Source organism: Aulonocara sp. 'chitande type north' Nkhata Bay, linkage group LG20, assembly GCF_057382095.1.
Source record: "Aulonocara sp. 'chitande type north' Nkhata Bay isolate Kocher_YH1m ecotype deep benthic linkage group LG20, A_spYH_male_GT1.1, whole genome shotgun sequence".
NCBI lineage: Eukaryota > Metazoa > Chordata > Actinopteri > Cichliformes > Cichlidae > Aulonocara > Aulonocara sp. 'chitande type north' Nkhata Bay.
In genome coordinates, this window is record NC_141363.1 from 31,924,795 (window position 1) to 31,939,429 (window position 14,635).

Below are 14,635 nucleotides of genomic sequence, written 5' to 3' on the forward strand. Positions count from 1 at the left end.
GCAAGACAGTTTCCCAAACTCTGATCAGTTTAACAAGGTTAATAATTCATGGAAACTCAAATGCCAGTAACATTAGCTCCAATTTTGTTTTGGTCTGTGTGGTTTCTGTAGCTGCCGTGGATGCACAGCAGGTCATGGTGGCAAGCTGAACCATCATCAACCTTGGCAGCAGTGACAAAATACCTGTAAGCATTCATGAGACCTCCAGCCACCATCTCTCCACTTGAAAGCAACACATGTGGCAGGAAGTCTGTGTCTGAAAGTGCACTCCTGGATATACAGGTTTGGTTTTTACTAGTTCCAAACAAATTTAGAGTGGGACTTTTCTGACCTTCTAATTTTATAAAATTTCACCAATGGCTCAAACTATGTATTACAGACAGCGGTAGACATTCACCTGTCTTCTGACCTCCTCTATCCATGCTAAAGATGTTTTGAACCACAAATTTGGATTCATCATTTCATTATACTGGTTGCCACTGATTTTCAGTCCACTTTCTGTGTAATTTGGCATACTTCAGCCTTTTCCCCCTGTTTCACTTCCTTAAGAGTGGTCATTTCTGGTGAAGTTCAGCTTGATCAACTTAAGGGCAAGCTGCATTTTTCAGGTCCTGTGTCAGGCCTTTCTGGCACAGGAGCTGATTAATCCCAATTTCTGAAGGACATGGTTTTCAGATACAGTTCATCTGATCTGGATAGTTATTTTTGTTGTTGTTTATTCAATCACTTCTTCTTTTTGTCCACTATAAATCAAATCAAATCAAATCACTTTTATTGTCACATCACATGTGCAGGCACATGCGAGTGAAATTCTTGTGTGCGAGCTTCACAAGCAACAGAGTTGTGCAAAATACAACAACATAAACAGGCAAAATATACAAATGGCTAAATCTGAAACTAATAAATATATGTACAATATATAATAGTATATGCAAAAAAAATTTTTATTTCTGGATGTGTATACTAAATGTTTTTCTACGCGTGTGTGTGTGTGTGTATACACATATTTTACAAATTAAATAGAGTCAACAATAAATAAAATATATAAAAATATACAGAGTTGAGACATGTGCAAAACAGTGGCATTACTGTACAGTATGGAGTGCATAATGTTGAAGTTCCAGTAGTGGAGGTGAGGTGTCTATGACGTGTTCAGCAGTCTGATGGCCTGATGGAAAAAGCTGTCTCTCAGTCTGCTGGTACGGGACCGGATGCTGCAGAACCTCCTTCCTGATGGAAGTAGTCTGAACAGTTTATACTATATACTGTGCTGAGATACCCCAAGTCTTCTGCTAACAGCTCTTTGTGAATCACCTTGTTGGTGCAAAAATTTAATTTTGTACCTGTCTGTGTTATCTTTGGCTTCTGTTTTTTAAAAACATACAATTAAGGATACAATGGATGAGATCATTCTCAGTTTTTTGTAAAAAGTATTTAAAATATATAATGTCAGATTATTTGACATTCAAGAACAATAAAAAATTTTGGAGTATAAGACACTGAAACCTCCTCTAAAATGTTTAAGTCTTTTTGTCTCATCTCTGTTGTCATATTACAATGTTTATATCCTTCGGTAATGTTTATCTATCTACATATATATACATATATATATATATATTAGGGGTGCAACGATACACAAAATTCACGGTTCGGTTCGGTTCGATACTTTGGTGTCACGGTTCGATATTTTTTCGATACAAAAAAAAATGTTCATGCCTTTTTAATTTGTCATTTATTAAAATTATAAATATATATTTTAACACAAAAGTACAGTTTTTAAATTTAACCCTAACCCTTGTGCGTGTTGTTTTTTAGCTCGTCATATTGCAGCCACAGAAATTCTTTTGTCCATGAAACCATAAAGCTGCACTTTCTTTTTGCCTTATAGTCTGATTTGTCATAACTTCTCCGTTTTGTGGTAAGCTTTTCTTTGGCTGTCACTTCTTCACCCTGACCTGTCTTATTTGGCTCAGCAGAACTAAAATATATATCTGTCTGTGAAGGTTCTCAATCATCCAGGTCATCGTAGTGAAATATATATCCTGCCGCACTCACATAAGCTCAGCGATTCTCTGCGCGATCAACCTCTCACATGTTTAAGCTGCGGGAGATTTCACTTGTCATGTTTGCATAGTAAGCTAACAATTAATAAGACGATGTCAGAGGAATTGGTGCACAAATTATCATCACTCACAGATCAGTGCTGTCGCTCTCTATACACAGTTCGCGCGATTGCAAAGTGAAAGCAAAAAAACAAGCGCAAATTCAAACACGATTTCAATATGTCACATATTGACAGTGGCTCACCCAATGACATAATTACCCAGCTACATTTCTGAAAGAATGCAAAAGCATTGACATATATTTTTCCTTCCTACAATAGCCCGACAGGCAGGGCAGAGATAGCCCCGGGACGTCGGGCTATATTGCGAGCCCTGTATCTGATTGAGGAATCACTCATCTTTGGAAAAGAGAGTTTATTACAGAGAAATGTCTCTTTCCAAAATAAAAGCTATACTATCCGCTTCTTCTGGGCTATATTCTCAGCAGCATATTAAACATATCAGGTCTCCATAAGGAGAATCCTGTGCTAACAGCTGTCTAAATGACTCGGCTAAAGTTTGTAGCATGCATGCTTGTTGTTTTTGTCTTTGCACTAGGATGATGTCGGTGTAAATGTGCAGTCATATTCGTTGTGTTCCCACTAGTGCTTTCAGGTTAATCTCGTTGAAATAACCTTAACGCCACAACACGGCAAATCTCCGTTAACGAGCTACCCTATACAGAGGGGCTAGACGGCCAACACGTTAACGAGCTAACTGCGCTAACACACTAGCTCCAACCCATGTAATTGAGCATTGCATGGCACATCCAACATACTGTTTTACTTTAGTCCATGACTCGCTTACCTTCAGGGTCATACGTCACATGAAAACCAAAATAATTCCAAACGCCAGATCTGAATGAGGGTGGGGAGGTCCACTTCTGTCTCGCTAGCTTGCCCTGCGCTCTTCCTTCTGACCATGCTGTCTGTGTTGAGTGCTCAGTGAATCTGCGTTCGACTACTCCGCCTAGGCTGCACTCTCGAGCCTAGGCGGAGTAGTCAAATGCAGATTCACTGAGCGCTCAACACAGACAGCATCGTCAGAAGGAAAGTTGATAAAATAAATTACAAATTTTGTATTGTTCTTTTTTTTTCTCCCCTTTGGTTTTCTTTCTTTCTCTCCCCCTCTTTCTTTCATTCTTTCCCCCTGTCCTATCCCACAGTCATGTCTGTCCCGTTTGCAACTGAAAATAAAATAAATTCATAATTATAATAAAGGTCAATCAAATGGACCAATATGATGATCCACTTAAAATAAATCCTCTTGGCATCTTTCTTGGCCTCAAGACAACAATTCTGATGGCTATAGATCCAAACGGGACACAAAAAAAAAAAAAAAAAAAAATTGAAAAAAAAAATTGAAAAAAATTGTATTGTTCGATACATATGCGTACCGAACCGAAAGCACTGTATCGAACGGTTCAATATCGATACGAATATCGTTGCACCCCTAATATATATATATATATATGTATATGTATATACTTTATGCCTTAACACGTATTCAGCAAGAAACATAGCTATTTTTGGCTCATCCTGTTGTCTGTTTTCACTCCTTTCCCTTGTTTTTGTGGCTGTTTTGAGCTCTTAATCTGAAGGTGGTCTTCAGGGAGACGTGCTAAGAACTACTTGATAGTGCCTTTGTAGAATAGAGTACTTGCAGCTGTTTATGTCTGGCACAGTGATCAGTGGGAGAAGCAGCTCTATCGACATCCTTGATGAGCAACACATAGAGCCAAACATCTAGTGTCAGATCAGGAATGCTGATCTTTTTCACTACATCACCTTGACAAGAATAGGCCAAAAAAAGGGGTTGTCAATTTTTCATTAGATACAGAGTGCAGAGGCTTGACATAAGTATTCAGTAAGTATTTTAACCCCTGTGGCTGCCATCAAGTGCCTGTTAGGTTAAACCAATCCATGTAGCCAAAAATGACAACTATGAAAGTACTGCTGTGACTCACGTGCTCCCCATTTCTTCCTTCAGTTTTACATTCAGGCCTGCATTTATACAGCTAATGAAGAAATTTTCCTGTTTTCAGGATGTTTCATGCTCAGAACAACCACAGAGGTAGTCAGCCAAGTCACAGAGGAAACCCCTTTAGATATGTGACTGCAGCAGCAGGTAGTCATTTACCCTGTTGACTTATTCCCAGGAGACATGAGAGGGAAAAAGGGGCTGTCTGCTCTCTCAGATGTGGCGAGGCTGCTCAACATCTTCATTTGCTGTCACTGCTGAGAGAGATGCACCTGTATCAGTACTAATAACATTGTTTTCATTAGGTTAGTGTCAGATAAAAAGCACAACCTACAAGGTCGCAACAATTGTTCTCCTGCTTTATCTTTGCTAATGACATTTAGTTCAGTTGAGGGTTGCTGCCATCTCCCACTTCTTTTATCATTCCATCTGAATTTGGGCCATGCTGTTTCGCTCTCACATCAGTTTTCTCTCCCGGGATTATAAAACAGCCATTGTTTAGAGTAAAGAGCAGGACTGACAGTGCCATCTGTTCCACCAGCCTAATTGTCCGCAGGTATGGATGAAGATACACTGTCTCTCTGCGAGATTTACAGGGACTGTAAAGGTCAGACTGCAAAGAGTTGGTGTAGGTGCACACAGTAATGCTTTGTTATGACCAAAGTCCTGTCACGGCTCCATAAGATGCCGACAGAGCCGTGCAGCCTTGGGAGTGAGACAAGACAGAGGGATATTCATCAGGAGTGCCAGCTGCTTCAAGTGAAGCCATTCTCTTGAAAGAGGCATGAAAAGTGTGTTTACTCTCAGCTTTTTGTTGCCTTTTGTGAACTAGTTGTTACATTTTTCTTGAAACCTGACAATAAAAAAATGAATTAACACTGAGCATTTAGGAAAATTTGGGCATTAAGAGTTGCTGGTCTCTGCTGTGTTAGAGTTTGGTGTCATTCAGTGCTTGTCTTTTTACATAAAACCGTACATCTTTAAAAGACGCCCATGTATGTTTTAATTATCATTCTCATGTTGCCAGAAGTATAATTGTATAGTGGCCTAAGGGAATGCTCCTCAAAAGCCTAAAATGAACAGCTACAATTAGAAAGTCTTAAGTAACCCTACATGGAATATTGTATTAGAGATCCTAAGTCTCCTTCACTTCCTCTGCATTGCAAACAATAAAATATTCTTTTCTCTTTGTTATTACGGGTATATAAACAAAAATGTGTGTATTTCAGTACAGTACAAAAGCTATGAATGGACTGATACTTGAGTGTGTTAGTCCCGTGACATACATTGTATCTGCTGTAATTCATCCCAAAGGTGTTCTATTGGGTTGGACACAGGACTATGTGAAGGCCAGTCAACTTTTTGCACATCAAACATTCTCATCCATGTCTTTATGGACCTTGCTTTGCACGCATGCACAGTCATGTCACATGAAGGGGCCATCCCCAAACTGTTGGAAAGTTGGAATGATGAACTTGTCCAAAAATGTCTTGGTATGCTGAAGCATTTAGAGTTCATTTTATTGGAACTAAGGGGCCTAGTTCAGCTCCTGAAAAGTAACTCTACACCATAATTCCCCCTCTACCAAACTTTACACTCGTCCACAGAACATGTCTCCATTGTTCAAGACTCCATCGGTGTTGTGCTTTACACCACTGGATCCAATGCTTTGTATTGTGCTTGATGACGTAAGGCTTGGAAGTAGCAGATCACCATATAAACCCATTGCATGAAGCTGTTTTTGAGATAATGTAAAGGCCGCATGAAATTTGGATAACTGTAGCTACTGACTCTTCAGAAAGTTGGCGATCTCTGCGCACTACGCGCCTTGGCATCTGCAGACCCTGTTCTCTAATTTTATGTGGCCTACCACTTTATGGCTGTTGTTCCCAATCACTTCCACTTTGTTATAATACCACTGCAGAATATTTATTAGCAAGGTTTACAACTGGACTACACAGATGGCATCTGATCCAGGTACTACGCTGGAATTCACTGAACTCCAGAACGAAACCCATTCTTTTGCAAAATCTTGGCTTAAGCAGTCAGCATGCCTAGTTGCTTGATTGTATACAACTGTGTCTGTCGAAGTGTTTGGAACAACTGAATTCAATGATTTGAATCGGTGAGTGAATACTTTTGTATCAAAAATAGGCAATCATAAATGCTACATCTTATAATATGACATATGAAATGCCACAGTGCCTGTTAGATATGAGTAGCAGTATGCCTTGAAATAATGTCCTATCTTTTTTTTTTTTTAATTCCATTTATAAAAAGTTTGTGAGGTGCTGGAACACCATGGCTTCGAATCATAAGGAAAATGCAGAACGTGACCAGCTGTCTGTAACTATCCGCTGTTTCCTGCTCATTGAATTTTAACGCAACAATAGGAAATCAATCACTGGCATATTCAGGACTTTAGAAGGAACCTGAACATATAATGGATTAAATGACTGATCATAACAAAGACTCTCTAATTTTGAATCTTTGTATGGCTGAGTGACATGGGTATGATTACGTTAAGGACAGGAAGTTACAAGAGGGAAGACTGACAAAGGTGTGACAGATGGGATCCCATCAACTGAATTACAAAATCACTTTACTTAAGCCTTTTGTCGCTGCTGAAGGACTATTGAGTTGCCCAGAAACTAAGCTGATTTTACTAAAAAGGCCCCCAAAGGAAACATAATTGTGGTAAATGAAGTGTGGGTGGCTTCCTTTTTGTCCATACGTGTTTTTGTAAAGTTTACTCGTGCAGCAAGAAGTGCATGTATGCACACACATATACACAATTTCAGGAGATTGATGGTATGAATCAGAGAGAAACTTTTTTTCTGACAAGGAGGATTTTAAATAACACAGAATTCCATTTGTTAGCTCAAACTGATGCTCAAGATGAATTATGTCTGTGGCGTCTTGTTTACTTGCGCCTGACCTTTTTCCGTTGTCTAAACATGATGTAGTTATTCCCCTGAGGGAAAAGTTCAAATGTCACTGTAAAAATAAATTCTGATTCTGTCAAAAAGACCTTCTTTACCATTCCTAGTACTACATGTTGTGTCTTCATCATTTAAAAAAAAAAATCTTCTGAGCTGAGCGTGGCCTGTAGTATTCTGTAGTTATATGGACACCTAGGGCCTGACAGCTAATTCTCTTCTGTTCATCTGACTTAGCTTTTACTGATGATAGCTTTGTGATGAGGTCCAAAGCTTGAAAGAAAGAGACTTCCAGTCTTTCAGGCCACAGTACCACCGAGATCGATTCTTCGTCTGCTGTCAAAACTCTGATGGACTTTCGTTGAGAGCTATTGGAGTGCAGAGATGATAGTTTTCAGAAAGTTGCTCGGTTTGTTTCACTGCAACTGGTTTCAGAAATGGAGAAATCATTAAAAGTGAAATTGAACCTGTTCTGCTCTGTACCTAACTTGATCCTGCCTTAATTACACAACCATTTTCAAAGAGTGTTTTGTAATTATGCTCTCTTACTCTGTCATGGACCTGGCTTATGATACCCTCACAGCATTTTCTGTGGTTTGCTTTGCAAACACAGAGGAAAATTCTGGAGTTTATAGCTCTTGTGTGGCCTCTCTTTTGCACCATCTTCTGTCTCCGCGGTCCTCTCAGCTCTGCTCTCTGTCAGACACCCTTGTCACTCTCCGGCTGGCCTGCCATCCTGCCAACAGACCAGTGCTGATGGAGCCAAGAAACAACAAGGCTGACAGTCAGGGTGACTCACTAGCCCCAAGAGGATTCTTTAAAAACACCCTCAACCTCTGAAAGTACAGTATGTACAATCAACTCCCAAATATTTATAGACAAAAAATATATCTGTGTGTGTATGGGGGGAATTCAAAACCACAGCATAGCACTATGCATTGCTCTGTGTATCTACTGGTCAGTTCTTTACTTTCATTTCTACTTCCCAAATGTCCAAGTTACTAATTTGAGTAACCTGTGATATTTTATGTACTCACAGCTGGTAGTACAAGACACTGTGACACTGTCTTTATTAATATTACAACAACTACTGCATGCACGTTATAGCACTGCTTCATGGATTTGTGCTGATGGCTAACGGATATACTTAATCCCATTGTTGTTATTGTTTTAAATGTATGATTTAAAGGAACACATGAGTATTTTGTGTGTGGGTTTGTTTGTTTTTTGTGTATGGACATACTGCAAATCAATTTCCCACTGGGGACAATAAAGTTACCACTGACCATTGACCATTGTAATACTGTCCTCATCAGCAGGACACTGTTTACCAATAATACCAAACTAAGTTTGGTAGTTTTTGGTATTTAATTGAACAAAATCTTACATCTTTGGTATGTAAGATTTTGTTCAATTAAACATAAACCCATATGGTAAAAGAGGATAGGCATAATGGTTTACCTATACTGTAACTGTCATGATTTGAAGAGAATGTGTTGTGTTCAGTGTTCAGTGTTTGCTAAATGACATTTTATTGTCCTGACATTAAAATGATATAAGGCTTTCATAAAGTGTTATAGGAGAATAAATGATAGTAAATGGGTCATTTTAGCTTGTTGAAGGGGGTTGCTAGGCAACATGATGACGCTATAACATCTGAGCTACCTATTTAATTATTAATTATACGAATGATTATATCATTTTGGTGTAGTGACATATTAAATAATAATTCAGTTTTATTTAAATAGTGCCAAATCACGGCAACAGTCAACTCAATGTCTATAATGTCTATATTGTAAGGTAAAGGCTCTACAGTAATACAGAGAACACATTACAGCTGCCTGTTGCATCAGTCAGTGGTGCTGATGAGAGGAGATAAAATGATGATTCTAGAGGCTGAAAACTGAAGACAGCTGCAAAATTAGGCAGTAGTATTGAGCTATAGTGTTCCACTTGTCAACTTAAAAGTTACCACATTACAGAAAATAGAAAGATATATTATTATAAAAACCATAAATGCAGTGTTGTTGTTGTTGTTGTTGTTTTTGTTGTTGTTGTTTTTTACTATATTTGCTAAAAAAAACCCGTTTAGGTTAAGCTGTTTCTAAGTTTAGTTCAGAAAAATTTGAACTGACCTGTTATTTGTTTTTTATTTCTTTGTTTGTTTCATTGACTGCAATTTATATGAAGTTGATTAAAAAATATATATCTGAACCTATCCTTGTGAGGTAGGCCTGATTAAATGTACCAAGAGAGGTCTGTTTGCAGATCTTACAGAGGGTGCGGACATAATCATGTTATACACGTGAGCGCAGGTCCACAGCTGGCCTCAGCTCTCATATACTTTTAGGTGCTCTCCATGGGGGTTAGAAGAAAATTGAATTTCATCCACAGCTGCAATCTGTTGAAATATTTCAGATAAATTGCCCTAATATACAGAACATGCAACAAACGTCATGTAGATATGCAATTTCTGACAAATGTAATGTTACACTAGATGAAGGAAGTTTGATTTTTAATGTGACTCTAAACTTTTAAACAGTAATGTGAAGAAGACTTATTTGGGCTGCATTTATCCGGAGTCAACGAGTGATCTTGATCTCAGCTTCTGCTGTCAGTGTTAGCAGATTTCCTTTTATATTACAACAGGAGTAATTGAGGTTCATCACCCTAAGTGTTAGTGTAAGGTTGACTTACGCCACATAACTAATAATTAACAACAGTCCCCCACATCACCACCCACATGTTACTTTACATCAACTATAGAGAGAAGAGAAGAGAAGAGCAGAGCCTAGCAGGAGCTCATATTGTTTGGAGGCAACAGTATGACATCTGCAGGGAGAAGTAAAAGGATAAAGATAGCATGAGGTTGTTGTTCTGTGTGTGAGTGTGTGTGTGAGTGATGGCTGCAGCGCTGTGGGCTGTAATAGAGAAGAGAGTGCATTCGGCACACTCAACACTGAGGCAGCAGGAACTTGCAGCAGAACTCCACAGAGTCCTCTCTATCTGTAATCAGCGGAGCGAGAGGGGAGTCACACGTCCTTTTTTCCTCCACACAAACAATCCTCGTTTCTTTCCTGTCCATCTCCTTCTTTGTCACTGCTTTTCTTTCTAGCTTTACACAGTTACATTAATCCATATTAATTTGCAGCATTGGTATTTTTTTGAACTTCATCATACACGCACAGACTTCAACACAAACACCTTTGATTTGCTTAACACAGCTGATAAATGCTTTAATATTAAAGTGGAACAGGTACTGAATAATTGTGTAAGGAAATGCTTTATTGTGACGCGAACTCAGCCTTCTAAAAGCTGAAACACTTTCTTTAGCTTCTTACAAATGGCTCGGTCTGCTGTGACATCACTCAAAACTGACTTAAAAAGATTCCTCCCAAACTGTGTACTTCACGCTAAACAACTCATTTCTCATCCAACATCTTTTTCTCATTGCTGAGTCTCAATAAAACCAGAAACTGCCTGCGCTGGCGAACTTGTTTTTAAGAATTTATCTCTGTGCCTGTGGTCACCCCCTAGCCCCCTGAAGGAGCCAATTCATGAATAAATCAATAGAACGGGCAAATTATAACAGGATAGCTCATTTTGTTGGACAGCATCGTTAAAGGGTGTGCGTGTTTGTGTGTGTGTGTTTGAGAGAGAGAGAGTCCTCTGCTCATATTAAGCCTGATATTTGATCAGCTGAGCTAGTTAATTATTTCTAGAAAAGATGGGATATATATGTTCTCAATTAATTATTCTTTATGAGGAATTCGTTTCCTCTCAAAGATTTCATGCATGCCTTCAAATGATGCCATTTACATGTGTCCCCATGGTTTACCTCACTATGCCACTACCTAACTGAATGATTTTATTTATTTATTTATTTGGCCATTCACTGCCTTTATCAGACAGTCACAGCAAAATTATGCAGGATATGTAGTGAATGATAGTAGGGGAATGAGATGCAGTAAAGATTCAGTTTCCCTTCACAACCCATTACAATCTGTAAATTTTTCTTACCAATAGCAATGTTCAGAGGAAACCCACCTTTGACTTTTTTGTTTCATTAAGGAGGTTAAAAATAAAGACAAATTGCATGCATATGCTGTGACAGACTGGCAACCTGTCCAGGATGTAACGCAGCTGAGATAGGCTCCAGCCTAGGGCCAAAAATCCAGTTTTGTTTAATAATACTTCATGGAAATTGACACAAGCACCTAAAATAAATAAATAAAATAATTAGATAAATGGTTAATTGAAAGTGATGCACTGGGAGAAAATGTTTTTCTTTTAAAATAACAAAAATATGAAATAATTTCAATAAAATAATCATAAGTCCATGTATGATATTTTATTGCAACAGTGGTAATGTGTTAATTAGATTTACTTGTATGAGAAATAATGGAGCAACTCTAAGGGGTGTGAATAAACAATGGGAACTGCTGGAGGAAACAAGATTGTAATTCAGCTTGCATTCTCCCCTTTCAGACATGCAGCCAAGTTAGACACGATGTGGGAGCCTGTAATCCACTGTGCCAGCACTGTGGTGATCGATGGATTCCTCTGGTCTCCTGAGACCTCAACATCTCTAAGTTTGGCCTTAGTTATACCGGAAAGTCTGACTATTCAGCAGGCATCTTGGTAAGGCTTCTGATAATGTATTTGGGATGTAATATAAATGAAACAGAGCAGAGCCATAATTCCATGGTTATTGGCACATAAAAATAGCACCTATTCACAAGTGAAAATGGAAACTGTAAAAAGCTTAGACAACTTTTCCTTGAAAATAGAGTTAAAAACATTTATTTCCCACCACTAGTCACAGCTTAAAGACCTCATAGTGCCGTGTTATCCCAACCGAGCACTTCACTTTCTGACTGCAGGCTTTCTGCAGCCAGAAAGCCTGCAGTCAGTCAGAAAGTGGTTCATAGTTTCTTTGTGAGGCAGAGCCTTTAGCTATCAGGCTCGTCTCCTGTGGAACCTGCTCACAGTTGGGGATTCGACACAGACGCCCTCTCTACTTTTAAGATTATTCTTAAAACTTTCTTTTTTGATAAAGCTTATAATAAGGGATGAATTAGGTGACTCTGAAGCATCCCTCTACAACTTCCTAAAATGCACTGAGCATTCCCTACTCTTGATGAATTAGCATGCCACTACTGCAAGTGATTAACTTTTGTCTTCTTTCTACCATAGTTTGTGTGCTGTCCTCAGTCTCTGTGCTCTCCTTTTCTTCTCTTCTCTTTCCCTTCACCCCCTTTCTATTCCTGTTCCTTCTCAAGGTCGCCAAATGATTAGTCAAACTGGGTTGGATTGCTGATGCTTTCACTCTAGTTTACAATATAAAAGTGCTTTGATACACTCTTTGTTGTGGACTGTTATCATATGTATATAGTTTAATTAAACTGAATTGAATTTCATTGGATAGTCATTCTGTTGTCATTCTTCTATGCATGCTTAAAGTTTCATGGTTTAGTCCAAAATCCATAATGACCAATGTCTCCAGACAGTAAGCCGAGCATAGGCCTGCTTGACTATTACTTTTACTATTATAATACAAAGGTGTACTGCTAACACACCATTAAAACAGTAATAAACCTTTACCCATCTACACTGGATCAACATTTAATTGGTGATGTAGAAAGATTTCTATATAGCTTTAAGTCTATGATCTAGGTTGCCAGGTTCAAGTCTTATTGATGAAAGCATGATATTTCTTCTGTAAAATATGGTCCCAGTTAAAGTAAAAAAGAGGATAAAGCTCTGTATACTTAAGGTTGGATATATATGGTGAGGGACAAATTGCTACTCTCTCTCACTCACTCACAGACGCACCCCTCACTCATGATGTCTGCTTTCACAGCACTATGGTGGGGATTATTCTTGATTGTAGACACAGATATGGACAGCTGCAAATACAACAGAGGAGCGGTCAATTAAGCTCCAAGAGGACTTTTTAAGTCTGCTTGAAGTCCATGTGATGGATGTATGCAACTACGCATACATCCATCACATGGATGTATGCGTAGTTGTCCTGCATACACCTCACCTTGTCCCTCGATTATGAGACATTTGTCACTTTTTTGAGTCAAGTGAACTCTGGAATACTTTTGAATGCTGAAAGTGTAACACCTGCTGCGTAAGACTGAGTAGCTGTAAGCGCCCACTTTGAAATTTCCGAACATGTCCTCGACTTACAGGTTATCTCACAAAGTCCATCTTTTATTTGTGGTCTGTGTTTTCTGGTCAATTTTAGTGCCATGTCTTTTTCTTACAATATCTTTGGCTCAATGCAGATTTTAGTTTTGTAAACTGTTTTTGTACAATAACCATCTGCGTCAGTCTACTAAGTCTGCAACTGTACTCTGTAGCACATAGCAAAAAGGTGCTATAGCTATACAAAAATATACAACAACAAGTACACGCCCACATATAGGCACACAATGGCTTGCTGGTGGAGCCACCCACTCTTTTTCCCTTTAACTGACAAATACATCTAATGAGGCACTGAATGCAACAAGTGTGAGACTGAAGTCATTGGGAAGGCCAGAGCTGACACACACACACACACACACACACACACGCACGCACGCACACACGCACACTTGTACTTCTTTGTGCTTGTGTAAGAATATCAGAAATACCCTGGGTCTTTTATTTTAAAATATTTTTGAAGAAATATGTGAAGAATTGGCTGCGTATAAATTAAGTCCCACTGTGAAGCCTGAGCCTTTTTACCCTCATGTTTTGAAAAGAGACACGACATCAAGATTTGAACCACAGGACACCGCATACAGCATCATATGAGAGCTAGTCAATCACAAGTGAGGCCTGCCCTAAATCACACCTTGCTTTATCATGATTTGTGAATCTAATGTAAGTATGATTTAAAATGAAAATCACATTGTTGACATGAAACCAGTGACTTAGACCATGAAGTTATTAGGAAAATGTTAACTAAGGTTACAGATCAAAGGATGGAAGGCATTGATTTTCTATAGACTTAGATACAACCTAACTTCTTCTTGAAACACGTCAGGTCACCTTCTGCTGGAAGTTTGCAAAAAAAATATCAATTAAAGCAAATTTATACTGGGTTATTTTTGTTTATCCTTACAAATTTTTTATTATGTATTTTGTATGTATTGTGTGTGTGAAGCCCATTTTAGAGACTGAGAGTAAACATAAGTCACACACTGTGCTTAAAGCAGATGCATCAAAACTAGAGTAAGTACCAGTAGCTGTAGTTTACATGAGGTCAACAAACTAAACACTGTTTGCCAACATTGCTGTGAGGTAGTCTGAAATTTTCACATCTAACCTAAAATTATAGCAAGCTATGGATGTTACAGGATTGTCATTTAGCATGTATGAATGTGTTGCGCATTGAGTGACACATCTATGGATGCATCAGTAGATTGGTATACGTTTTGTAGCTCTATTTGACAATTTTACGAATTTTCAACTAATTATGATGCACATATACTGCATCATATCATATTGTCCTTCCGCACAAACCTGAAAAATAACAAAAATTCTATTTCTCAAAATATACTGCTGCTTCATTTTCTTTGTGGTGGTTTCCAGCATATTCAACAAAAACAAGCAAAACGT